This window comes from Myotis yumanensis, unplaced genomic scaffold (assembly GCF_028538775.1).
Source record: "Myotis yumanensis isolate MYYU_CA2020_CCGP unplaced genomic scaffold, mMyoYum1.0.hap1 SCAF_9, whole genome shotgun sequence".
Classification (NCBI taxonomy): domain Eukaryota; kingdom Metazoa; phylum Chordata; class Mammalia; order Chiroptera; family Vespertilionidae; genus Myotis; species Myotis yumanensis.
The window spans coordinates 2830417-2856241 of record NW_027223760.1 but is presented as its reverse complement, the minus strand read 5'-3'; the positions used below and the strand labels follow the sequence as shown (position 1 = coordinate 2856241).

The 25825-nt window shown below is 53.7% G+C and overlaps 1 protein-coding gene across 2 annotated transcripts in view; it reads left to right on the top strand.

The window, feature by feature from the left end:
- DPP6 (dipeptidyl peptidase like 6) overlaps nt 1–25825 on the top strand; it is a 592252-nt gene that overhangs the window by 184259 nt on the left and 382168 nt on the right. The gene's annotated exons all lie outside the window — the stretch shown is intronic.

Here is a 25825-nt window from a genome sequence, read left to right as displayed (position 1 = left end):
AGAACTGGCCCTGCCCGGACTCCGAGCTGCTCCAAAGAAGGCGGAGTCACAGCCGGAGGGACCACGTAACCAATATATACAGTGTGGGCTCCACAGGCCAGCCTAAGGGCAGCCAGATGGAGAACAATTATCCCTTCTGCCTGTCCCTTCTGGCTCCAACGTCCTAATGGTTCCATCTCAAGGTAAAAGCCACTCTGCACTAAGACGAGTGGTTACGTCTAAGGTAGAGGCTTATGCTGTGGTTGTGCTGGCTCTTCCTGGCGTTCTGGTCTCTGCAGGAGATGATGAGTTGAACGCTGTAGGACAAAGGATACACAGGACTCTAACCCCCCCAAAGTGCTTCTCTCGCTGACAGCTTTGAGTGTCTGGTGACCATGTGACTTTTTAACTCCCTCCTGGGGCATTTCTGGTCCTCCGAGCAATGAACTCTAGTTTCAAGGGTAAAACCAGTACTTCCCCGGAAATATCAGCTTCTCTTTGGAGCCACTGAGGTCCAGTCGGATGGGAGGTGTTCGCGATGACTGAGACACGGGCCGCTGGGAGTCCCCTGCACTCGGTGGGGCGGGAGCGGGAGCGGGAGCGGGCTCTGTGCTGGACCTGGTGTTGCTGCCTGAGCTTTCGTCTCAGACACTTCCCTTGTGCATCCGCGCTCGAGGGCGGACCCGCACCCCACCTTTGCCCATTGCAGGCAGCCGGGTTGTGTGGGTGCAGGTTTTGCTGTACTGTCCACATTTCTTTGAGTCACACGATGTCTAATAAGCACACAGACCCCCAGACCTTGACCCCTATGTTCTGATAACCAAAGTGTTCGTACTGATGCTCAGCAGACACATTTATGCATTTAAACGTCAGACCGCTGTCTGTGCATTTCTATACAAGAACGAGCAGTGGGCTATGTCAGAAGTAATGACACCAGCGGGGAATCAATATAATGCATTGCTCATTTCTGCCTGGCTCCTTCGGCAGTCCCAGGCGGCCCAGGTCACAGGTGGCATCCCGCTGCCCGGGGGCTGGCCTCAGTACCCAACCCGCAGTTGGGTTTCTGCGGATCTGAGAGAGAAGCCGTGGTCTGGGCACGTGGGTTCCAGTTCCAGCTCCCCTGGAGGCAGCTGAAACAGGGCCCGGGGTGTCCCCTCTGTGGACCTCTGTCCCTTGTCTGCAATGCGGGAGGTGGGCAGGACCTCCGTGGTCCTCTGGACATCCTGGGTCCGCCACTGGCTCCGTCTGCCAGGAAGAGGGAGGATATCAGGCAGAACAGCCATGGCTCCTGCCCGGGGTCGGCTGCCCGTGCGGTACAGGAGGAAGGCTCCGGCCTACGGACACCTCGGAATTTGCCTGTGGATTCTGCCACAGCCTCCCTGAGTGACGGCAGGCAGGTTTCTACCCTGTGACCCACATTTCCTCCTATGTAAGGCGAAGCCGTTCCTGCCACCACATGACGTCTTAGGATTGCGAGGGAACCTGATGCTATCTGTGAAATACAGGCACACCGTGGGCGCTCGATCAGCCGTGTCCAGGGTCAGTGTGCACGGTGAGGGTGGCAGACGGCACCCCGCAACGGGACGTTTATTCCTGCAACTCAGGGCTCTACGCCCTGCTCTGCAATGCAGGGAGGTCCTGGCGCGACAGGAGTGCATCCTGAGGAAGGAAAACACCATCTCAGCCTCCGGGACCGCGGAGTGGATGGTCATCGCACAGGTTTCTCTCAGCAGTTCCCTGACCCGCCCGGGCCTCTGGGCTGGGACCAGTGAGTCTCTTTGTTGGACTCTGTGGTCTGGCTTCTATTTTTTTAGTGTGTATGTTTCCACATAAACCATATCAAAGAGGAAAAACAAAGAAACAGAATATAATGCATTGAAATCATTTTACTTCTCCAAGTCCGTGTGAGAGACACAGCAGGGACAGGCTGTGGTGGGCATTCCGTGGGGGTGGGCATTGCGCCAGGGGGGTGGGGGCAGGGGTCAGCTCTTCATTTGGCCTTGAACACCGTCCCTTGGAAAACATTCTTAGTGTCTTTTTAACCAACACTAAAAAATTATTAATTTGGCTCTTTATTCATGAACATTAAAAGCTGGAAGTTAATAAATATTTTATGATCCTAAAGCTCAAATGCATATCTGATTGATATTGAGGGCTGAGGAATTGAGGGCAGGACAAGGCCTCCCCTTCCAGAATCAATGTAAAGTGGGTTTGCGCTCACCCATCGAGCGTGTGACTGGCCTTTGCCCGAGCGGCAGGTCTCCGAGGGAACGGTGCTGCCTGGGAACCTGGGCGCCGCCCCGGGGGCCCCAGCTTAGCAGAGCCCCGGGCCTCCGCCTCCCCTCGTGGGGGAAGTGGGCTGGATGCCCAGGGGAGGAAAACAGCGCTGGTAGTCTCACCACCAGTTCTCTAGACCTGTCGCGGCTTCAGAGAAATATGTGGCAGCTCTTCCTTCTCAAAGGTGAGGGGTTACAGGCTAGAACGTATCTTTCAAAACCAGGTGTCCCTCCTGGAATAACCCGGGCAGGCCTGCCTCTCGGGAGCCACTGCTGGCACAGCGGCCGCAGTGCACGGTGATTCTCACGGCTTCTTGCTTTTCTGCTATGTGTCCAGGAACTCAGCTTGGGGTTGTGCTTCTTTAAAGAATTTTTCCTGCCCCTCCTGAACCAGAAGGGTTTCTCTGGGTTTGCTGTTGATTAAACATATGGATGAATCTTTCTGCTAAAAGAATGAGGTGAGGATAAATAGAGCCCCTCTTTCCAAGGCTCCAAAAAGCACATGGACTCACCTGGTGCTCCGGCAAAAGCGTCATTTCTTAGGGAAGGAAAGAGCTTGGAGCAGTTTCTCACGGGGTGGGCTTTCGAAGAACTATTCCTAGCCAACAAGTCTTCATGGTTGCATCACCTTGTGCTCGTGGAAGGACCTAGAAAGTTTCTGTTGTCAGGCATTTTAAGAGAAAACACGCCGAATGTTTTATAAGGGGAAGCATTTCTATGTGAGATGTACATTCTCAGACTTTTCTGATAGCTAATCACCAAAGAGCCGCAGGTGTGGAGTGCAGAGGAGCACAGTGAGCAGGCCTGTGAACCTGGGGCGGGGGCGGGGGGATTCTGTTGACATTTCCTGATCCGGGGAGGGTTTGCTGCATTGGGATGCTATGCTTTGATTCTGCCAGTGTTGCCTGGACCAATCACTGATCGGAAAACGTGTCTGTGAGCTACAAACATACTTGTCAAGATTTTAAAACGTTGCAGTGTGAACACAGTTGCTGGTCTCTTCATGAGGAAAAGACTGATGATTAGCCTTCACCAGGAATATGCAAAGGACCCTCTTGGGTGCAAAGATGAGCTTATTAAGGTAACGTGAGTGGTTCTTTAACCACCTGCTCTCAGTCGCCTGATCTATTAAAGAAGGTAAGACTACTTCTCCTGTAAGATTTTGAGAGCAGTAAGTGAGATCCCAAATGTCCTGTGCAAGCAGAGAGCCTGTCACTCCTAACAGACACTTTTTTTTCTTTTTCCTCCTTCTGTGGGCACTAGCCTGCATTTTAATGTTTAATCAAAGCACGTAGACTAAGGGTTGTGTGCTAAGCTAATGTCTATTGGATGGATGGATGGATGGGTGGGTGGATGGATGGATAGGATGCAGTGTAAGGAAGCGCCACACAGCGTGCCAAGTGGAGACAAGAATAAAGTGCTCTCGAAAAACCCCAGGGGGTAGTTAGTTTCACCTGGCTTGCAGGAAAGCCACAAGGAGGGGTATTTCCATTAGAGGCTTAAAAATAACTTCAGATATCCCCATGTGGACCAAATGGATTCGAAGCAGAGAAAACAGTGTACAAGGCATTAAAACATGAAAATGTGTGGTATCTTACACAAGAATATTCACTCTGGCCAGCAGGGCAGTGTTGGAGGTGGGAATTGGAGTGAGGGTGGCTGAGCTGCCCCAAGGTCAGATGACCACTCATTCCCATCAGTGAGCAGGGTTGAGATCCAGTAATTGTTCAAATAGGAAACCTAGAAATGAAAGCACTTTCTTTCCGGAGTGTTCAGTAACTAACACTTGGAGATCATTCTTCCTGTATCTGTGTATATTAAGACTAGAGGCCCGGTGCACAACATTTGGGCACTCAGGCGGGGGGTCCCTCAGCCCAGCCTGCACCCTCTTGCAGTCGGGACCCTTCAGGGGATGTCCACAGGAGCTGGCCTAAGCCGGCAGATGGACATCCTCTAAGGAGTCCTTAGCACTGCCGTGGAGGCTGGAGAAGCTCCCGCCAACAATGCTGCCCTCGCCAGCTGTGAGCCCCGCTTCTGGCTGAATGGCGCTCCCCCTGTGGGAGTGCACTGACCACCAGGGGGCAGCTCCTGTATTGAGCATTGTGCACTTGGGGGGGGGGGGGGTCCTTCAGCCTGGTCTCACAGTCTGGGACCCCATGGGGGATGACCACCTGCTGGCTTAGGCCCACTCCCTGGGGGATTGGGCCTAAGCTGGCAGTCAGACATCCCTCTGGCAGCCCAGGAGCCCTTGGGGGATGTCCACTTGCCAGCGGGGAGCAGGTCTAAGCTGCAGTTGGACATCCTTAGCGCTGCTGAGGAGGCGGGAGAAGATCCCACCAACAACGCTGTACTGGCAGCCATCAGCCTGGCTTGTGGCTGAGCAGAGCTCCCCCTGTGGGAGCACACTGACCACCAGGGGGCAGCTCCTGCATTGAGTGTCTGCCCCCTGGTGGTCAGTGTGTGTCATAGTGACAGTCATTCCCAATTGTTCTGCTGTTAGGGTCAATTTGCATATTACCCTTTTATTATATAGGATAGAGGCTTGGTGCATGGGTGGGGGCTGGCTGGTTTGCCCTGAAGGGTGTCCTGGAACAGGGTAGGGGTCCTGCTAGGGTGCCTGGCCAGCCTGGGTGAGGGGCTGAGGGCTGTTTTCAGACTGGCCACACCCCCTTCAGGGTGGGGGTCCCTGCTGGAGTGCCTGGCCAGCCTGGGTGAGGGGCTGATGACTCTTTGCAGGCTGGCCATGGCCCCAGGCAACCCAGGCTCCAAGACCCTCCTTGAGAGGAGGCCACAGCGGCTGGAAGCAGGTATATGGGATTTATTTATCTTCTATAATTGAAACTTTGTTGCTTCGAGCGGAGGCCACAGCTGGCCAGGGCAGGTGGGAAGCTTGGCTTCCTCCATCACTGGGGCAACCAAGCCTCCTTCTTGCTCCAGCTCCGTGGCTGCCCGCCGCCATCTTGATTGGGTTAATTTGCATATAGTTGCTCTGATTGGCTGGTGGGCATGGCTTGGAGCATAGCAGAGGTGTGGTCAATTTGCATGTTTTATAAGATTAGATGAGCAAAACTAGAGGTTCTTGAGCATTTTTTGCCTCTTGTTACCATGGAGGGCTAAGGAAGAGCACATGTGCTGCAGGAGTCCTTCTTGGGAGCTATTTGCATGCAGATTTCAAAGCCAGATGGAACATGTTGGAGTGATTTTGCTATAAATAAAAAGCATATTATGCTTTCAGATTCTTTGCAGGCTGTGATACCTGAGTGTGCTCTGTGCTGGGAACCTGGGGGGTGATGAAGGAACAGGAAAAATCAACATCTGCCTGTGAAATAAATAGACTCCTACTGTACAGCCTGCTTCTATGTATTTCCCGTGGATGTTGTCACTTGTACTTCTCGTGGAGAAGAGGAGTTGGGTATTTGTTGGAACCACACTTGCAGGGCAAGGTTTGCATTGAAGCCTTGGGGGTGGAGAACGTTTGGATGGACTGAGAAAGGAGGTGGCGGGGTATGAGGACGCAGGGGGAATGAGGGCCTTACTGCGGAGGCCCGAGGCCAGGCCTGTGGACAAGTTTGAAACGCTGGCTGACGTGACGTGAGAGACCCTAAACCCTGTGCTCTTCTCCTTGGTGGCTTCCGTCACCAAACCTGTAAGAATTCTTCCGTGTTTATTTGAGCCAAACTGACCGGAAGCACAATCTCGGTGGATTGAGAGAAGGCTCCAGAGAAAGGCAGTTTGCACCTTATTTCATACATTAGATCAAAGGAGGTTGATGGAGGAACCGGGGAAAGCAAAGGGGGAACCTCTGGGATTGGATAAAAAGTGAAAGGAGCTGAGAGAGTTCGTTCACATTTGTGGGCACAGGAATGGGAGTTAGCATGACGATAACAATAAGGGGATGGGGCCCCTGGCTGTGCTCTGAGGCCCGGGGAGCAGGGAGGGGGGAGGGGAAATTACTCTATATTCCAGAAATAAATTACCAGGTGTGTTATCAGAGATGCAACGCGACAGCAGGCAGGCTCAGTGAAGGTGAGACTGCCCTTTGCAGGGAAAACACTGGCCCAGACGTGACAACCCACCATGACTAGCTTTTAGTTAGAAAGTTCTCATTTCAGACATCCGATGTTTCTCCCCTCTGAGCTTGTCAGGCTCAGTGTGTGGCTCCTTTCCCGTCCACGTCCACACATTTACATTTACCTGGAGGCAGTCCCACAGGGGGAGAGACCCGCAAGCTTGGGAAGACGGGACCCGGAAGGAAGGGGAAGGAGGTCGGTAGAGGAGCACTGTCCAGTGGAGACACCGGAGGAAGCACGGCCACTTCTTTCTCCAGCACTGGGCCCCAGGTGCGGTCAGCCGCAGGCTGGAGAAACAGGCTCCGCCTCTGCCAGGCCTGCTGCGTCTGAGGAATAGACCCCCAGGAGCACACCGGTCCTGTGTGAACCCCGACCGGAAGTCCAAGGAGAAGGGGCTCAGCCAGGAAGCTGCCTGCCTTCACAGACAAACCATAGCCCTCACCTGGGTAAGACTCACATTTCTTAAATGTTTGTCATTATGCAACTTGCAACCCTGCTGGTTTCCTGGTGCTGTAAGTGCTGGTGTAGTTTGAAAAGTCAGTGTATGTTATTTTGTTACCACGAGGGCAGCTTGTGTATTTTACAACGCAGAGACAGGGACGGGAAGTGTCAGACTCCAGCCAGAGCATGAAATGGAGGAGAATTGTCACTAAACATCAAGACCTCAGAGAAGTGACCCTCCACCTTGGTCAGCGTGGTTACAACAAAACCACCTCCTACCCGGTCGCCACATTCCATTATTCATGGTGTCGGCAGTGATGTTTTTAAAAGTAAATTCTACTATGTCCCCTTTTTATCTATTGGAAACCTCCCACTGCTCCTACTTCTTCAGAATTCTAAGGGACCCTCGTACAACCAAGACCCCGCCACTTTCACCAGCGCCCTGTCCGCCTATCTCGCTCCTCATCCCTCCCCACAGAGCCAGGTCTTCAGGCAGGAGGCGTGTCTTCCTGGCGTGGCCTCCTCCCCTTCCCTGGCGCACAGCCACATGCTTTTCCAGACCCTCCCTGAGACATCAGTGCTGCTTTGTGCGGCCAGATCGCTTCCTGTCCCCACATATTGCATTTCTCACACCAGACGAGGCCAGCCTTTGCCCGCCTCTGCGAGTTCTAGATCTGCCCAGCCAGGGTGTCCTTCCCTGGGAACGCGAGCCCACAGCATCGCCAGATGAGGCGATACGTGCCGTTGGTGAATCCTATGTGATTCGTGCTCGCCGGAGTCCTCAGAGGGCCCGTGTCTCTCTGTGACGCTGGTTTTATGAAGATGACGAGCACCTGGGCTCCACGGCCGAGAGGCAAGTCTCCTCCAAGGCCTGTGACGGATGGATCTGAAACATCACCCTGCCCAGCCCGTCCGAAGGCTGAGGACACGGCAGTCCGCTCCCCAGGCCGGCCGTGGAGGCTTCCAATGGTGGGTCCTGCACCACTTACTCTTCCTCATGATATTTCCCTTAAATAAAATTCATCTCTTGCTCAGCCAGCGTGGCTCAGTGGCTCATCAACCTATGAACCAGGAGGTCATGGTTCAATTCCCGGTCAGGGCACATGGCTGGGTTGTGGGCTCCATCCCTAGTGTGGGGCGGTCAGGAGGCAACTGCTCAATGATTTTCTCTGATCATTGATGTTTCTATCTCTCCCTCCCTCTCTCTCCTTCTCTGAAATCAATAAAAAAGATATTTTTAAAAATCCATCTCTCTTCCCAATCAATCCTGTACTGCCCACCTCTGTGACTTTTTGCCTGGAAATTCCCTAAGATTCAGCTATCTCCCATCCCCTGGTTCATCCCTGCGTTTCCCTGTTTGGGGTCCTATTTGAGTCTCAGCCTCTCCATGAGGTCCCCCCTCTGCACTCCCAGCCTGCACCGCCTCGGCCACCTCTCACCGACCCTGCCTTCCGCTGTTACCAAGCATGGTGGCACGACCCTTGCGTATATTTCTGTAACCCCGGCCAAACCTAAGATGGCACACACTGTGGTCTTCGTGGCTATGGTGATGGCGGTGAACTTGGCTATTGACGACCAAGCACACACAGGTGAAGCTGCACCTGTAGAGAGTGATGACTTGTAAGGGAATCCACAGGGAATCAGCAGACTGTGGCTTCCTTTGGGGCAGGAGCATGCAAGGACCTTAGGACCTTTGGACTCTGCCCAGCTCAGTTTGAACACCTCAGGCAGGACCTTGGGAACATCTAAGGAAGCCTCCAGCCCCCCTGCCCTCCAGGTGCAGGCCCTGCCCTCGGAATCCTGTGCAGCAGGGGGCAGCATGCTCCGTGCCCTGCAGGCCAGAGGTAGCAGCTGAAGAAACACAATGAAGCGTTCCTTCAAAACTGACACTTATGTCCACTCGGGCTCTGACACCATAACCAAGGGCGGCTGGAGGTGGCCCCCACCCCGTCCAGCCAGCTCTGTCCCTTGACGATGAGGTGCTGGAGGGGAAGCCCTTTGACATATCGATATCTCCATGCCGAGATGCCCGTTTGTTCTAAGAATCAATAATGTTCAAGTAACATGATTGTGAACCAAGCAGTTCATTTAGAATGTCAATGCTCTGCAGTTTGTATCCTGACCATCCGAGCCTAATAGCACCCACCTTAGCCCCGCTCTCAGGATGGGAAGCCAGAACCCCTGCTGGCACCCCCTCCCGGGCTCTCCTCACAGGTGGACGAGAAAGGACTCCGTCTCCTTGGTGACATTGTTGCCTTGAGACCAGGTCTTACTGGTGGGACCGGCTCCAGATGTTGAGCTGTGTGAGCGCCCGGAGCTCGGAGGCCCTGTGCACAGTGGTCACGCCGTGTGGGCGTCTCTGTCTTTCTGAGCTCCCCCCTTTTCTTTCTACGCAGACAGGGCTGCTTTGTGGCTTGATGTCACCATTTGCCGGTTCCCTCTTGCTCATGCGGAGGGTGGGAGACTGGCGCCGTGGGTCCTCAGGGTAAATGTCACTTCTTATATGATCAGTTGACCCCAGCAATTAAAGCGTCACACAGCTCTGGTTATGTAACAAAGACAACCCTGCATCCAAATGGTTGCAGGTCTTAGCTAGATTGTCACATGGTTGCAGCCTTAGTCAGGTTCTCCCGAGAAACAGAACCAATGGTGTGTGTGTGTGTGTGTGTGTGTGTGAAGAGACTAAGGACTTGGATCACACATTCATGGACCCTGACAAATCCAGAGATCTGCAGATGACTTGTTGGCTGGAGAGCCAGGGTGAACTGATATTTGAGTCAAGGTCAAAGGTGTAAAAGACCAGCATCTCAGCAAAAATGTCAGGCAAGAGGACTTTTCTCTCACTTACTGGAAGATCAGCTTTTTGTTCTATCCAGGCCTTCAACTGCTTAGACCAGTGGTTCTCAACCTTCTGGCCCTTTAAATAGAGTTCCTCATGTTGTGACCCAACTATAAAACTATTTTCGTTGCTACTTCATAACCCCCAGGTTGAGAACCGCTGGCTTAGACAAAACCCACCACATAAAGTGCAATCTGCGTTATTCCCATTAATCTCATCTGGAAACACCCAGAATAAAATTTGACCAAGTGTCTGGGGAACCCGTGGCCCAATCAAGTGGGCACATTGACTTCATCACCACAGTGCATGTGGAAGGCAGAGGATGCCTGCGGCCTCCCTCTCTTGCTCTGCACTTGGCCTTCAGCCTCTGCGCTGGGGCATTAGGTGGGGCCGGGCGGGATGGGATGAGTTGGCCGGGCCTGGGGTTGATTCCAATTCCCTGTCCTGCTGAGCCACAGGGAATTAGACTTTTCCTGATAAAACTCCGGTGAACACACATGTCTGTGGTCCCCCCAAGACCTTACCATGTCCAAATACTCAGCTGGGCCTTTGGGGTCCAGGGAAGTTTGCAGGGTTTGCCCACACGCGGGAGGCCTGTGGGAGACCCAGCCGGCTGCATCTGAGGCTGGCTGATGCTGCTGCCTCCTGCGTCAGAATCTCCCTCCTGCCTCCCCTCCCCTCCCCTCCCCTCAGCTTCCAACTCCTCAGCGGTTTCAAGGTCAGGAGCATTTAGAGAGAACTTGTTGGTTATTTGTAGCCTCTTCGGCCCGTGGGCAGTACTGGGCCTATCCCCTGGCGTGGGTGCCTTCGTCCTTTCGCAGCAGGCACTGTTAGTGAAGGAGAAATGCAGTCCATGCCATCTCACTCATCTCCCCCTGTTCACCGTCTCGCTTCATTCCCACGCTGCCCTATGGACTAGACAGGACCCATTTTTTTGATGAACAATTGATTTTGGACACAGCTCCTCAGTAGCTGTGTTAGGATGGCACGTTGCATGCATTTAGGCATCATTAGTTATTTGTGGAAAATGTTACGTAAATCAGCGGCTCAAGTTGTTATTCAAGACCCCAGGTCCTCAGTCTCTGCTCCAGAGGTTCTCATCCTCAAGACTCCCAAAGCCCAGGCCACACCCGCAGGTGCTCCCGTCGGCATCGCCGGGGTGGGCCGTGAGCCAGTGCTCCTACCAGGCCTGGGGACCGCTGTGCCGCTGGCAGAGGGCGCTGCCCTCCACAGGAGCCTGCAGGCGCTGTGTCAGCCGCCGGCTCCTCATGAGCGGAGAGGGTCTCCCAGAGGCTGCGGAGGTAAAGAGAGGCCATCAGGTCTTCTCTGTCACTGACACAGGCAAAGGTATGTGAGGCCTTTGCTAACACAAAGGCTAAAGGTCATCCCCAAAAACTACGGAGGCCGTGCGAGGCATTATTGTCTCAGAAAGTTTCAAACTAGGCAGGACCTAGCATTTCTGTCCCCTGTGAGAACCCTGGGGAGAAATTCATTCTCTCTCCAGTTCGGTTGCAAGTATCATGGCTTCTCTCCTGAGTTTCCGTGGAAAGAACAGTGACAAGATGAAAAGACAATCAGCACAGCGCTGTTATTACTTTAGTTCTTGGGAAGCACCAGGCTGTCAAATGCTTAAAACCTGGAGCATTGGTCTGGCCTCGACCCCAAGCTCCATGTTAGTCGAGCCAATGTGTCCAAGGAGGTAAAACTCCCTCTTCTCCTTGGTCCTTGATATAAGCCAGCTAAGCAATGTTCTTAGAATCGGCTTCCTTTAAAAGCAATGTGTGGCCTTCCCTTTCCCCAACAAAGGACATGCCTGGTAATTAACAGAGGAAGCCCTGGTATGGCCCGGCCCACGGCTCTCACCCGTGAGCCCAGAGCACAGGGGGCCAAGCTTTGCTCAAACTGCTGCTCTGCACCTGGCCCCACCAAGTCACCTCAACCAGCTCCAGGTCGGGGTGCGTAGGGGAGGCAACCAATCGCTGTTTCTTTCACATTGATGTTTCTCCCTCTCTCTTTTTCTCTCTCTTTCTGAAAATCAATAAAGCCATATCCTTGGGTGAGGATTAAAAAAGGAAATAGAGGTTGCGATGGCTCCTCAGGTCTGTCTTCTGAAAGTGGCACATTGTATGGAAAGGGCCTGTCCAACACCAGTGCTTAGTGAATGGCTGATATTATTGTGAGCTCGCTGGCGTTGGGGGAGCTGTTCCTGTGTCTGACCCCCAGGGCCTGCCACCTGGGTCCTCGTGTGGCGTCCTAACAGGCCCGGCACCGGCAGTGTGGAGCGTGAAGAGGTGGATGTCACTGCTGGTCCGTGGTCCGCACCCTGGAGAAGGTGCCCTGGGACGTTAATGGGCCAAAGACACAGCTAGGCACGCACTGCCCCCACGGAGCACGTGTCCCTCACTGGGGCATGTGGGAGGGTCCTGGGAGTCTGGTCTGTGTCACTCAACAACCTGGCTTGTTTGTCCAGCCTCTGCCAGAAGGGGAGCACGTCGGGCTCGCTCAGAGTGCCGCCGAGAGGGACTGCTCCTTCATGACTAGGGTGCTTCAGTGTGGGGACGGTTAGTAACTCACCATCGCCTCCCCTTGGCGGAGGTGCATGAACTGTGCAAACCCTCATGAGTCATTGAAAGGACACCCTCAGACTCTGATGTCCACGGACTGACTGAAACCACGCGGTTGTTGACACCCGTGTGGCCGGTCCTGGTCAAGGTCAAGTGGGGGCAGGTGTGTTCCTTTTCTGTGGCGTGATTTACTTTGGAGGGAGCTCAGCCTTTGACTGGAAGCAGCTGAAGGTGCCCTGGGATGTTAATGAGCCAAAGATTCTAGTTTCACTCCTGGCTCAGTGACCGTGTGGGGTGTGTGTGTGTGTGTGTGTGTGTGTGTGTGTTCATACTAGCTGTATCTCTTCACTCCCTGGAATTCTAGCCAGATAGATACGTAGATACATAGGAAGATAGAGATAGACATATAACGATTACTTAACCACAGACTAAATATGCCTGAGGAATGCTCTTCTGCACTGAACTCCATTGTGTCTGGCAGGCATTGGATATGGCTTAGATCACATCCTTGTTCTAATATTTATATTTTAATCAGCACTATTCCCCGGTGCTGGCTGGGCAGCACGCGGCCTTCATTAGTCATTACTGGTGGAATTTCCCCACGCGTTTACTCTCCCCCTGAAAAGGAGGCCCTGAGTGAGGACATGGGACAGTGTCATGCTCCGGTGGGGACATCCATGCTGCGGGACATGTCCGCCCACGAGGATGCTCTTGTTGCCCTTTCTTAGCCGCAGCCACGCCCTCCCACTGCCACCCTCCTGAGCCCAGCAGCCACAGCCTGTTCTCCGTGTCTAGAATTTTTTATTTCAAGAACGTCTTTCAGTGGAAATGTTGGGAAATGGGCCCAGCTGGTGTTTGCACAAGATTGTGAATGTGCTCGGTGGCGGTGAACTGTTCACGTTAAAATGGTCGATGTGATGCTCTGGGTTTCACATGAACACGTGACTCTGTGTGCAGACATGACCCCCTCAGAGGTGCAGCGCGCTGTGTGCTGTCAGACTCAGGTGGACAGAGCCTCCTGGAGTCCGTCCGGCAAAGCGAGCGGCCCCGAGAGGAAGGAGGGGCCGATGCCCTTCTCGCTCTGCTCCTTGAATGGCGTGTAACCAGGGACCCCACAGGGAGCCTGTTGTGCTCAGTTGGGAGAAGTTTACGGGGAAATACCAAGTTGAATATGTGGGCCCTGCCGTTGGTGTAGCAGCATTAACCTGCCTGCAGAGCACACAGGGCAGCTCCCAGGACTCTGCTGCTTTACAGCCAGGCTGCGTCCAGGCACCTCTGTGTCCTCACTGCACCCGTCCCCGCCCCACGTGCCCTGACAGGTGGGGCTGCACCTGCGGGGTCATCTCTGGCCAGGGTGTCAAGGGTGTCCCTTTCACTCTCAGATTTCATGCAGCATGTTCACAATTTGCATGATTTTGAAAACAATACACAGTGGAACCTTGGTTCTCAAACTTAATTTGTTCTGGAAGGCTGTTCAAGAAGCAATAATTTTTTCCCATTAGAAATAAATTAGAAATAAATTCCATTACATTAGAAAGAATGTAAATCAAATTAATCCATTTCAAACCCCAAATGATTCCTTGCTTTAACCTTCCTCTATACAGCACACACCTAATGCCCTGTCTAATCCATGAACAAACACTTCTTTTCTTAAATGTATCAAACACCTACTGGCCTTGAGCGAATCCCTGTCAGCACTGGGCCCAGGTGTCCTTCAGGAGGGCAGATGCAGCCTCTTCGCTTGTGCCCACGGCACTGCCTCTGAAATGCTGTCCCGGCTGACTGCTTTTCCTCTTCCAGCCAACACAGTCAGTCCACCTCTGCAGCTGCCTGTGATCCTTGTTACTTTCACACCCTCAGCAACATTAGCACTCCTGAGGGCATCTTCATGTTTTAAAATTGTGCTAATCATCCATTTTGCCAGCAACAAAAGAAAAAAAGCACACAAATATTCACAGCACAATTTCCCGAGATGTTAACCAGGTGAGGTTTAGTGGTACACAGACTGGCATTCTCCCCTTCGTGTGTGGCCTGAGCGTGCTTTCTGCCAGGCTGATGTATCGGCATAAAAGGGCTGTCAGCTCAAAAACCAAACTTTGGTTCGACAGCCAAGACATTTTTTCTGTGAACAACTTGGTCGAGAACCGAATTGTTCGGGACGGGAGACATTGGAGAGCCGCGGTTTGGCTGTGTAGCGTGTCACTGAATATGTGCAGGTGTTCTATACAGTGTTAGGGGCATAGGCAGCCAGTTCCCCTGGCCAGTGCTCCCCGCTTTCCACAGTTCAATTGGACACAGGAAGATAAAAGTCGTTATCATAAGGCTGCTTGACTGCGCTATTCTCCAAAGAGCAGACCCCACCCTGGATCAGAGTCCCTTGCAATTTGCAGGTGATCAGGTGTGACTGGCGAAGGTGCAGTCATTCCAACTGCAAAACAAGCCGGTTTTTAAACAAACCTCGCGTCCTCTCGGGAGGAAGGCCCGGCACAGACCTTCCCAGCATCCTCTCAGCATCTTAATGAAGAGACACACCCAGAGCATCCTTTTAAAAATAGGAACATTGAAGAAAAAGTATTTTCAAAAAGCTATTCCCTAATTATTTTTTCAGTTATTATTTTTAATTGAATTTGTTGGGGAGCCATTGGTTCAGACCATACATGTTTTGAGTGTACAGCTCAGCAACACGTCCCATGCGGCCGAGCCTCTGTGTCTGTTTTGCTTGTCAGTTTTTTGTTCACTAGGATCCACATAGAAGTGAGTCATGTGGTGCCTCCCTTTCTCTGACGGGCTGTTTCAGTGAGCGGGGTCCTCTCCAGGCCCACCCACGTCGCAAGCAGCATCCATTTTTAAGAACATCTGTATTCTGTTTTTCACCTGGGATTGAATTCACTTCATTACCAACCGTGTTAAATTTTAGTGCAGCGGATGCCGCAGAACACAGGCACTGATCACTAGTTCCTCATTCTTGAAAAAGAAACGGAAAGGAGATTGCCAGCCCCATAAGTGGTCCCTAGCATCTCAGAGCAAGCCCGCACTGCTGGCAGTCACTCCGAGAAACACCGGCCCACGCTCTCCTGGCCGCAGAAGACCAAGGGCATGACTTTGGGAACTCCTCCCGGCATTTATGTGGGTCCAGAAATGGAGGCAAAAAACAACAACAAAAACTTAGGTTTTTTTTGTATTTCCTTGGACAGAAATAGAGCTGAGCTCTGCTCCTTGCAGTCACCACCATCGCCCTGCACATCATCCCGGCCCAGCACTGGGCAGCCCTAGAAAACCCAAGACAGCCAGGGCTCAGCCTCGTGCAACACCAGCTGACTCATCCCATCGGGAGCGTGCGTGTGCTGTTTATCGTGACTCCAGTCAAGTCCACTCTGCCCGACATAATAAATATTCAGCGAGTGCTCTGGGTTTGCAGAATTTGCAGAATTGATCGGCCGACTTTAAAAGCCTGGGTCTCCAGCAGAGGAAAATGGAGTGTTTTGCAGAAAGGTTAAATGGATGGCTTAACTGGCGGTCATGCGTGAGGAACCCATTGTCCAGCGATCGCCGTTGGCGGGGACGCTCCAGATAGCGCAGTCAGGGAAATATGTTTTCATTTTTGGTCATTTAATAAAAAAATCAGGTCCATGAACTGAAATGAAAAAATGGGGCAGCCTCAGTCTGGTTAACTTTCTCACCAGAATGGAATTGTCTCCTCCTACGCTCTACTGCCCAACTCAGCATTTAGAACTTTTAACTGTGCAGATTTCAAAGATTCTTTCCTCACCTAAATAATGTATCCCAAATCTAGGAAGATATTAAACCTCTCTCTCCACCTATCGCTCGGCCCCCCTCCCCTGCATGAATTCGTATAAAATAAGAAGCAAAATAAATCAAGGAATGGAGAAGCACTTCTCACTTAAAATCCATTCAACATCGGTTTTCCCATGTTATCAACAGAAAACAAATGATCTTGGTCTCCTCTTGGGGAGTTGGATCTTGCATTTATCCTGCCCACAAGTTGCCGGTTGGTTGGGGGCCCAGGAAGGCAGCCACCCGCCTGCCAAAAAGAGCAGAAGGGATGCAGAAAGAGCCGTTGTTGCGTAATCACCGTTATCTCCAAGCTCCCAGTTTCCTAGTTCACACGCTGGGTGCCCTCTCCACCCTCCCCCCCGAGGTCAGGCAGCCTTCCCACAGACCCTGTCACCCTAATTGCCAGACTTCTAGATTCCATTCCCAGGGGCTGAGGGGACTCTTGATCTTCCAAGGGAACGGAAATACCAAACTGACACTAAAGCAAGGGGTTCCGCTAACTCTCCAGTCCTTGTCAGCACCGAGGACCCGTGCATGCACTCACCTTCAGGTGGCCTAATGCGTGGGGACGTGAATTATTCATGGGCTCTCCTAGGGCTGCAGGAAACCTTAATAGACCTTTAGTTTCCTAATGTACTTGATAGACTCTCTGTGTACGATCACATTATATGGGAATTGCTGGCAGCGAATTTTAAATTATATAGTCGGCAGTTTTGCACTAAGAGATGGTGGGAGATGATTCATCATGTTCCTTGCCTCCCTGTTTACACGCGGACACATAACTCATGCTCGGAAACCGTCCTCCGCTCTTCCGGAAGCTTCACCGGGGAGCCTGCTTCCCGCCAGTCGGGCGCCATGAATCACCTTTCCGTCACCCAGCAGGGCTGCAGTGCAGACACATGTACTGTAAACACACAGAGCCGTCTCAGTTCCCAGCAGATGAGCCCGAATTAAAGGATCGTCCCCCAAAAGCAAGTGCTAGGATTTAATGAATTCTTTGACTTTAGGGCATCCGAAATTTGCATCTCTGCGCACACATTGAAGAGGCGTACACGTATAGATTTGCCAGATGGGTCTGTGTTTGGGGACTGTATATTTTTGCAGAAGTCTTGGGACACTAGCTCTTGGTCATTCTGACACTTTACTCGGTAAGGGCCTGTGCCCAGGCAGAGTTACCGTTCAGCGTGTGGTGAGGGCATTGTCTGCCATCTCCTTGACCTTCATCCTCAGGTCAGTGGTGAAGCCACTCATTCAGAAGGTGGCAGACTCGGCAAACTGGTAAATCCCAGGCGAAGATAGAATTCATTTACAAAACCCTCTTGTGACATAGGAGTGGGATTGAGACATCTCAGAGATGTTGCTGCCAGTAACTATTTCTTTGTCCAGTGAGCAAACTCAGCCGCGGCTCTGTACCCCGGAGAGGGAGTGATCTGAGTTAGCGGAGGTTGTAGGTCACACGCATCCTCACTCACACATACATGTGCTCACACACACTCCTTTCTCTGGCATTCTTCCCGCACCTCCCACGTAAAAGTGTGTGCTGAAATCACAACTGTTGGACTGGAATTTTTCTAAACCATAGAATGTCCTCGCCTACTTCCCTAAGCCAAGGGCACACGCGTAGTTTTGCTTCAGTCTTCGATGCTGCTGGTCATTGTCTTCCACTCCTCGCTGAAAGAAAAAGACCGAGAGCCGCGGTTTCCGAAGGCTTGGTAAGCGGTCCGTGAGGGTTCTGATCGTGTGGTGCTTATGGGATGAGTACCAAGTGCAGGGCGCTGTGCTGATCACAAGCTGTGTTATGAGCCACAGAGCCAGGCAAAGCAAAGCCGCTCCCGCGTGGAGAGATGAGGTGCTCCCAGGACGAGGCCGAGGACCCACCGTGCCGCGTGGGTGCACTCGGTGGAGGCTGTGGCGGAGAAGGTGGGGAGCATCCCTAGGACATGGGGTCTGCACTTCGGTGCATCACTCTGGATGCTTAGAACCAAGAGGCAAGGGTCAGGGTGGAGCGGGGCTGGGGAGTGGGAAAGCAAGGCTCCCCTGGGTCTGATAGCACAGAACAAGGGGTGTCAGCAAGCAGAACTCGGGGAGCATCCGTAGCTCCTTCACCAGGAGCCAGGAGGCAGCGACTCTGGTCCAGCCGGCTAGGCCCCGCCGCAGCCCCGGGAAGAAGGCTGGACGCACTCCCAGGGGGCTGAGCTCAGGTGGCAGCATCAACAGGGAACTGGGATTCAGGAGGACAAGGAAGGAGGCGGAGCCAGACTGGGGGCCATGGTGACAGGCGCTGCAGCCTGAGGGCTGAGCCTCAGGGCACCCCCACAGGCAGTACAGGTAATAGCACCGTTGCTGTGGCTCAGTAAGTCACCTGGTGAAAGTTCATGTTGTGTCTACATGCACAGGCAGTAACATGTGGCTGTTTCCCTGAATGTCTCATAGATTAGCTGCTTTGCTTGGGCTTTTATAGCGTTTGAATTTACCGAAGGTCAGGCCAAGTAACGAACCAAAAACGTCTTCAGGAGCCACTCATGACCTCAGAGAGGTGACTTTCGCCTCCATCAGCAAGCGAGCGCCCCTCCGGGAAGGAGGCGAGATCGGGGCGGGGGGCGGGGACACGGGGGTGCGTGGGTACGGCCGTGGAGGTGAGCCGGTGCCCGGTGGACACTGACGTGTCATAGCTGATGTTCGGAGACAAAACTGTCTGGCCCGGGTGCTCCTGACCCTGGTCTGTGACGTGGTGGCTCTTCGCCCGCCTCCTGTGCTGCGCCCGCGCCTTTCTCATCCCCCTGCCGCCCGGTGCCCCTTCTGCACCTCCCTGTCCCTCCCAGACCTCTGCCAGGACCATCAGCCCCTTCTTCTAGACCAGGGGTCCTCAAACTTTTTAAACAGGGGGCCAGTTCACTGTCCCTCAGACCATTGGAGGGCCGGAGTATAGTTTAAAAAAAAACTATGAACAAATTCCTATGCACCCTGCACATATCTTATTTTGAAGTAAAAAAACAAAACGGGAACAAATACAATATTTGTATTTGCATGTGGCCCGCGGGCCGTAGTTTGAGGACCCCTGGGATAGAGCGTTTCCCGTCACTGATGCGAGGTCAGGCATCCGAGAGGCTCCCGTCCTGAGGAAGGCATCACCCTCCCGGAGGCTGCACCCCTCCCTCTGAGAGGCATCCACGGCTTATCTGTGTGTCAGGTCTTTGGTCTGTGCATGGCCTTTGCCGTTAGTGGGCATTGGTGCAGGAAGCCATCGTCCTCACCCACCTGCCGGACAGGAACACAGCGTCAGTCCCGTTTTTCTTACGGACACAGAGGAAGGCGCAGGTTTGCTCGATGATCAAACCACCCAGGCTCACGCGGTGGTTTCTCAGGATGGTGCCTGCAGGCCCACACTGTTCTCAGGACAAGGCAGGAGACTGGGAGCTGGGAGGGACCCGGCAGGGCAGGGGCTGGCGGGGAGGTGAGGTGGGGAGGGCGGGGAAGGGCAGGTGCTGGGAACCCTGCTTCAAGCAAGCTCTGCCATGGGCGGGAGGCCGGCCGGCCAGTGCAGACCAGGAGCCAGCCGTCCAGGGTGGCCGGCGGCAAGCAGGGCCCCGCAGCAGACCCTGCGGGCGGGCACACACGGAAGTCCGCAGGTCGCCTTCTGAGCCACAGATTGTCCTGTGACAGACCCCCAGCAGTGAGCGGGCTTGGGGGCCAGGACCTCACCCCCTGGAGAGGAGCGGGGCACGTGGAAAGTGGAGACAATAACTACCCCTGCTCCCGTCCTGTGGCTCTGTCCCCCCTCACCCACCCCCACCCCTGTCATACCTGCGCAGCTCAGACCCGGGGTCCGTCCTGCTTCTACAGCTGCATCTGCATTTGTGTCCCGATGCCCTGAGCACAGGGCAGGCGGGCGGAGCAGAAGCCAGCAGAAAGCTGCTGGGAGGAGCTGCCGGTGCAGCGCGGTGGTGGCTGAGGTTAGAGGGGCAGGACCAGGGGGCCTCCAGCTCACCGCTGACTCCCTCTGGCTCCTGGTTCCTGCCAGCGCGGGACAGAAGGCCTTGCCAGTCGCTCTGTCGGGGAGAAATGAGCCTGGCAGACATGAGCCTGGCGAAGGGATGTTACTCGGAGCCCCAGGTGGCAGGGGGAGGGAGGGCGTGTGTGGACGAGGAGAGCCCTGGGTGAGCTGGAGTCCTCGCAGAGCCAAATCAGAATTCGTGTTGTTGGTGTTTTTCTGGTTTGTTTGTCTTTGCGTTTTTTGTTTTGTTTTGTGTTTTTGAGGAAGGCTGGCTGGAGGGGGGCGCATTGGCTGAGAGCACAGAGGGGGAACTGCGTCTCAGTGACTGTAGTTGAAGAGGGCGGAGCTCCTGCAGACACATTTGTTTGTTGGCTCCGTAGTAATTTCCATCAGAGCCCTGGTGTGAACTATCAGCCAGCCAGGCACCCGTGGCTGCAAGCATCGATGCTAATGCAGCGTCAGGTGCCTTGTGACTGGGTGAGCTGTGTTCACCAAAACGCATGTGTCGGAGTCCCCGGCTCCTGGCAAGGTGACCTTACTTGGAAACACAGTGGATGGAGATGTAGTCAGTTACGATGGGGGCCCCCTGCGGCTGCGTGCACTTGGTCCAGTGTCTGTCCTGTAGAAAGGGAAGTCTGGACACAGACACGCAGGGAAGGCCAAGGTGAAGATGGGGATGAGCTGGTCCATCACAAGGGGAAGATGCCGGCGACCACCAGAAGCCGGAAGATGGGCCTGGGACAGACTCCCTCGCTTACAGCCTCACCTTGGTCTAGGGCTTGACCTTGGTCTCCTTGGTCTAGGACTTGACCCACCTTGGTCTAGGACAGTGATGGCGAGCCTATGACACGTGTGTCAGAGTGACACGTGAACTCATTTTTTTGGTTGATTTTTCTTTGTTAAATGGTATTTAAATATATAAAATAAATATCAAAAATATAAATCTTTGTTTTACTATGGTTGCAAATATCAAAAAATTTCTATATGTGACACGGCACCAGAGTTAAGTTAGGGTTTTTCAAAATGCTGACACGCCGAGCTCAAAAGGTTCGCCATCACTGGTCTAGGACTTGACCTTGGACACCTTGGTCTAGGACAGTGGTTCTCAACCTTCTGGCCCTTTAAATACAGTTCCTCATGTTGTGACCCAACCATAAAATTATTTTTGTTGCTACTTCATAACTGTAATGTTGCTACTGTTATGAATCGTAATGTAAATATCTGATATGCAGGATGGTCTTAGGCGACCCCTGTGAAAGGGTCGTTCGACCGCCAGAGGGTCGCGACCCACAGGTTGAGAACCACTGCTCTACGTGGACTCCAGCAGCACCGGCCTCTCCCCCGGAGCCCAGTGGCCAGGCTTTCCCCAGGGGCTCCACTGCAGCCTCGGTCTCTGGGCCCTGACTCCACCTCTGGGCTCGTCCTGGGGGGGCTGCAATGTTGTCCCTGAAATAGATAACCCATCCAACTCAACCCCTGCACACACACCAAGGAGCCAGGTCTCTGGAGAATTGCCCTCCCGGTGTCACCTTTGCTCTTTAGGTGACGAAATTATAGACAACTTACCGAAAACATCATTTCAGAAGCCAATAAAGCCCGACAAAATGCTGCACGGAAGCTGAGAAAAAAGGGTAATTTGGAACCACATAGCACTTTGGGGATGGGAGTCTGAGGCCCCCCACAGGCTAGTTGCCCTGTCCTGAGTCTGGGGGTCCCCACGGGCCAGCTGCCCGGTCCTGGGTCAGGGAGGGACATGGAGCACAGTGGAGAGATCACGACTTATATTTATAATCCGGACAAACCTGCGCTGGAATCCTGTTTCCCAAACGTCCCGAGTGAAAAATGCTGGTCATCCATCTCAATGTCGTTTCTCGCTGCAAAGCGTGGCTCCTATAGGTGTGTGAGATCTCGTCGAGACGCGCTATGGGCGGGCCAGCTGGCGTCTTGGGCAGCGTGCGTCAAGTCCGCGGGCCCGCCCGGTCCGGAGGCCTGGTCTGGTCGCCTGCCGGGTGCTGGCCTCTGCTCCGATCTGGCACGGGGCCTCTGTCCCCTCCCGCTCCGAGGGCGGCGGGGCCACCATGCAGGGCTTTGCTTTGTCCTGTTGGCTGACCTCTGTGGACACGTACTCGGCCGTTCCAGTGCACGGCGAGCCCTGCAGTGTGTTCACGGTGCTGGGCAACCGGCGCCCCTTCTGCCTGGGCACATTCCATCCCGCGCAGAAACTGTCCCACCACCATCACGCCCACCGCCCGCCCCGGCAGCCGCTCGTCTTCGGTCCCTCTGACCTGCCTGCTCCGCACACGTCATAGCAATGGCACCAGGCACTGGGTGTCCTCTTGTCCGGACTCTGTCCCGCAGCATCCTGCTCTCAGGCCCTCGATGCTGTAGCAGGTGTCGGACAGACTTCATTTCTTTTTCTCGCCAAGTAACTGCACAACATCCTCAGACCCCTTTCCAGTGGGTTAGTCCCACCGTCCGTCTCCGCAGTCTGCTGTCCGGAGGCTGGGGATTCTGTTCTTGCTTCGGTTTCTTCGTCCCTGGAGACCGCCTCTCAGTGCGACCAGCATCCCGCCCTGATGGCCCCGGTGACAGGCAGCACGCCTCCTCTTCTCAGTGCTCTTGTCCTGAAAGTGGTTTAATAAACACACCACACTCACGCGCGTGGCTTTTAAAAAGTGAGCGATTTGGTACACCATGAAATCGCATGAGATCGCACACGAGAAGCACCCTTCAAATGAAAAGGGTATGTATCGCTCTCTTTTTAGATATGTTGCGTGAGATTATGTCGGCACCCAGATGCAGGCACATCATCCTTAAGGCGCTTTAATACTGGTTACATAATGTTATTAATTTATATAATATATTTATAATAGTATTAATTAATATTATTATACTTCAGCTTATGAATCCAAACAGCCCATCAGCCCAAGTAAACAACTTCCCTTTTATAATTTTATGCAGCAGAAACTGAGACTTGTACCAACGAAGTAGTTTAAATTCCTAAAATAATTTCTTCGTCCTTAAGGAAAGATTCACTTAAAAAAAAAAAGATGGACGGGATTACAGGGGAAACACAGCCGTTTCCTTCTCCCTGAGCCCTTGCTCCAGCTGGGGGTGCTCAGCCTGGGTGTTGGGCTCACCCAGCCTTCAGGTGGACTAAGGGACCCTCACCGTCACCCAGAGGGAGAGCAGGCGGGTGTGTGTGTCCCCACGTCTGCGCTGCAGGGCATCCTGGAGGGCTGGCCTCACCCATCCCATGTTCTCTATTCCATTGTCATTTTCCTTCTCACACGGGGCCTGTGGCAGGGAACACGGTGGACCAGCCAGAGAGAAAGTAGGGCTACAGCTCACACTGTCCGGGCCCAGGCCGGTCTCATCCTCCTCCCAGTGCCTCCCAGCTCCTCCCACCCTACATGCGGTTCAGGTGGCTGGCGAGGACTGGAAATGTGCACCTGGGAGGGTGGCTGGACACACCCCAGGCCTGGAGCTGGAGGCGCCCGGGCGGCAGCCAGGTTGAGGTCCAGCTGGAGCAGGGTCCTCCCCGCGGCCCTGTACCCCGCCCTGCATGACTGGCCATGTCGGGTGGGAGTTCAAGGACACCTGAAGACTGCTTACTGCCGTGGTTCACACGCATTAAAACAAGCAAGTTCACCGGAAAGTCGCATGAAGGTGAAAGTCCCCAAACCATGTTAGGACGGCCGCTGCGAGCGGTGTTTAGTGAGTCCAACTCGTGAGAGAAAAAGCCTTAAAACTGAATCCAGACGAGCAGGTGCCCCGTGCGTGGCCTCCCTCGGCCCAGGCTGTGCTTGCTGCCGGCAGGTCACGGCTCTGTGGGCTCGGAGCAGGGCCCTGTAGTGATGGCAGCTCTGCCCCCAGTGCCGTCGCCTCTGTCCCTCATCTGCTCCGAGTTTCTGCAGAGTCAGGCAGGAGGACCACTTTCACCCGCTGTTCTCTCTTCTCTCCCCGCTCAGTGACCGAGGACAGACAGCGCGTGCAGTAGGGGTCAGGGTCCTGGCCAGCGGCTAGGGGTCCCACTCCTGCACCTCAGGTCCTGGGGGATCCCACTCCTGCGCCTCAGGTCCTGGGGGTCCCACTCCTACGCCTCAGGTCCTGGGGGTCCCACTCCTGCACTTCACATCCTGGGGGTCCCACTCCTGAGCCTCAGGTCCTCGGAGTGGGCCATAGGTGATGGTCCCTCAACAGCCATCGAGAGGACAACTGGTAGGAAAGAAACGCCACACCCCAGTGTGTTCCTCAGAGAGGTCGTGAACACATAGGGTGGGCGAGGGGGTGGGGCTGCCAGAGCGCCTTGCCAGCTGTAGTCACAGTGAGCGCTCCACCCATGAGAAGCTCCTCTTGGTGAGAATCTGGCATTCCGCCGGCCTCTCCCCTGCAGTGGGCCTAGCCCTCCCTTCCCTCTCCTCTCCCTGCAGTGGACTCAGCCTTCGCCCTTCCTCTCCCCTGCAGTGGGCTCAGCCCTCCCCCCTCCTCTCCCCTGCAGTGGGCCCAGCCCTCCCCCCTCCTCTCCCCTGCAGTGGGCCCAGCCCTCCCCCCTCCTCTCCCCTGCAGTGGGCCCAGCCCTCCCCCCTCCTCTCCCCTGCAGTGGGATCAGCCCTTCCCCCTCCTCTCCCCTGCAGTGGGGCTCAGACTCCCCACAGGGGAGGCCTGAGGGCGCCTCCCTCCCCAGAGCTGTGTGCTTTGGTATTTTTATAACACCATCTGTCAGCGAGGGAGAAGCTCAGAGCTGAAATATTGATCGTGTCACTCGGGGAGCAGTGTGATGTTTGGGATTATAAATAACGTTTCCATCTGCTTAGTGATCCTGCCCAGGTTGTGTTTGGCAGGGAATGGAGAATGTCGTTGCTTATCAAGTATGAAGATGCGTACTTTCCATGAGGGCTGTGCCCTGAATTCGGAAATACTGTTGACAGGTATTAAAGAGCAAGATGTGCCCTACAACTGCAACAACTCAAGGCAGACGGACATGTGCTCTCCTTTAAAATAAAGTAGGTGCCCTGGCCAGTGTGGCTCCGTGGGTCGAGGATCTTCCCTTAGAACCAAAAGGTCACAACCGGTCCATGTTTCTCACATCAATGTTTCTTCTCTCTCTCTCTCTCTCTCTCCCTCTCTCTCTCCCTCTCTCTCTCCCTCTCTCTCTCCCCCTCCCTCATCTCTCTCTAAAATCAATAAACATATCCTTAGGTGAAGATTTAAAGAATTAAATAGATGCCCTGACAGGTTTGGCTCAGTGGATAGAGCATCGGCTTGTGGACTGAAGGGTCCCGGGTTCGATTCCAGTCAAGGGCATGTACCTTGGTTGTGGGCACATCCCCAGTGGGGGGTGTGCAAGAGGCAGCTGATCGATGTTTCTCTCTCATCGATGTTTCTAACTCTCTATCCCTCTCCCTTCCTCTCTGTAAAAAATCAATAAAATATATATTTAAAAAAAAAAAAAAAAGAATTAAATAGATGATAGTATGAATTGATAATAGCAATAACCAACTAATGCCCTAACTTTGAGTAAGGACAGATGATCAGATTTAATCCTTAAAGCAGCCGAATAAGGAAATTGTAGCACTATTATTACCATGACTTACTATTATACTAGAAGCCTGTTGCATGAAGATTCGTGCAATAGACCTTCCTTCCCCTGGCTGCTGGCACTGGTTTTCCGGACCTGGGACCCAGGCCTTTGGTCTGGCCACAGCAGAGAAGCCAAACCTTGAGGCTAGGCTTCTCCCCTCTGGCCGCAGCGAGGCTTGGCTTCTGCGCTGCTCCAAGCCTCTTCAGTCTTCAGTCTTCACTCCATGCCTGCATATGCAAATTAACCCGCCATCTTTGTTGGGTTAATTTGCATACTCATCTGA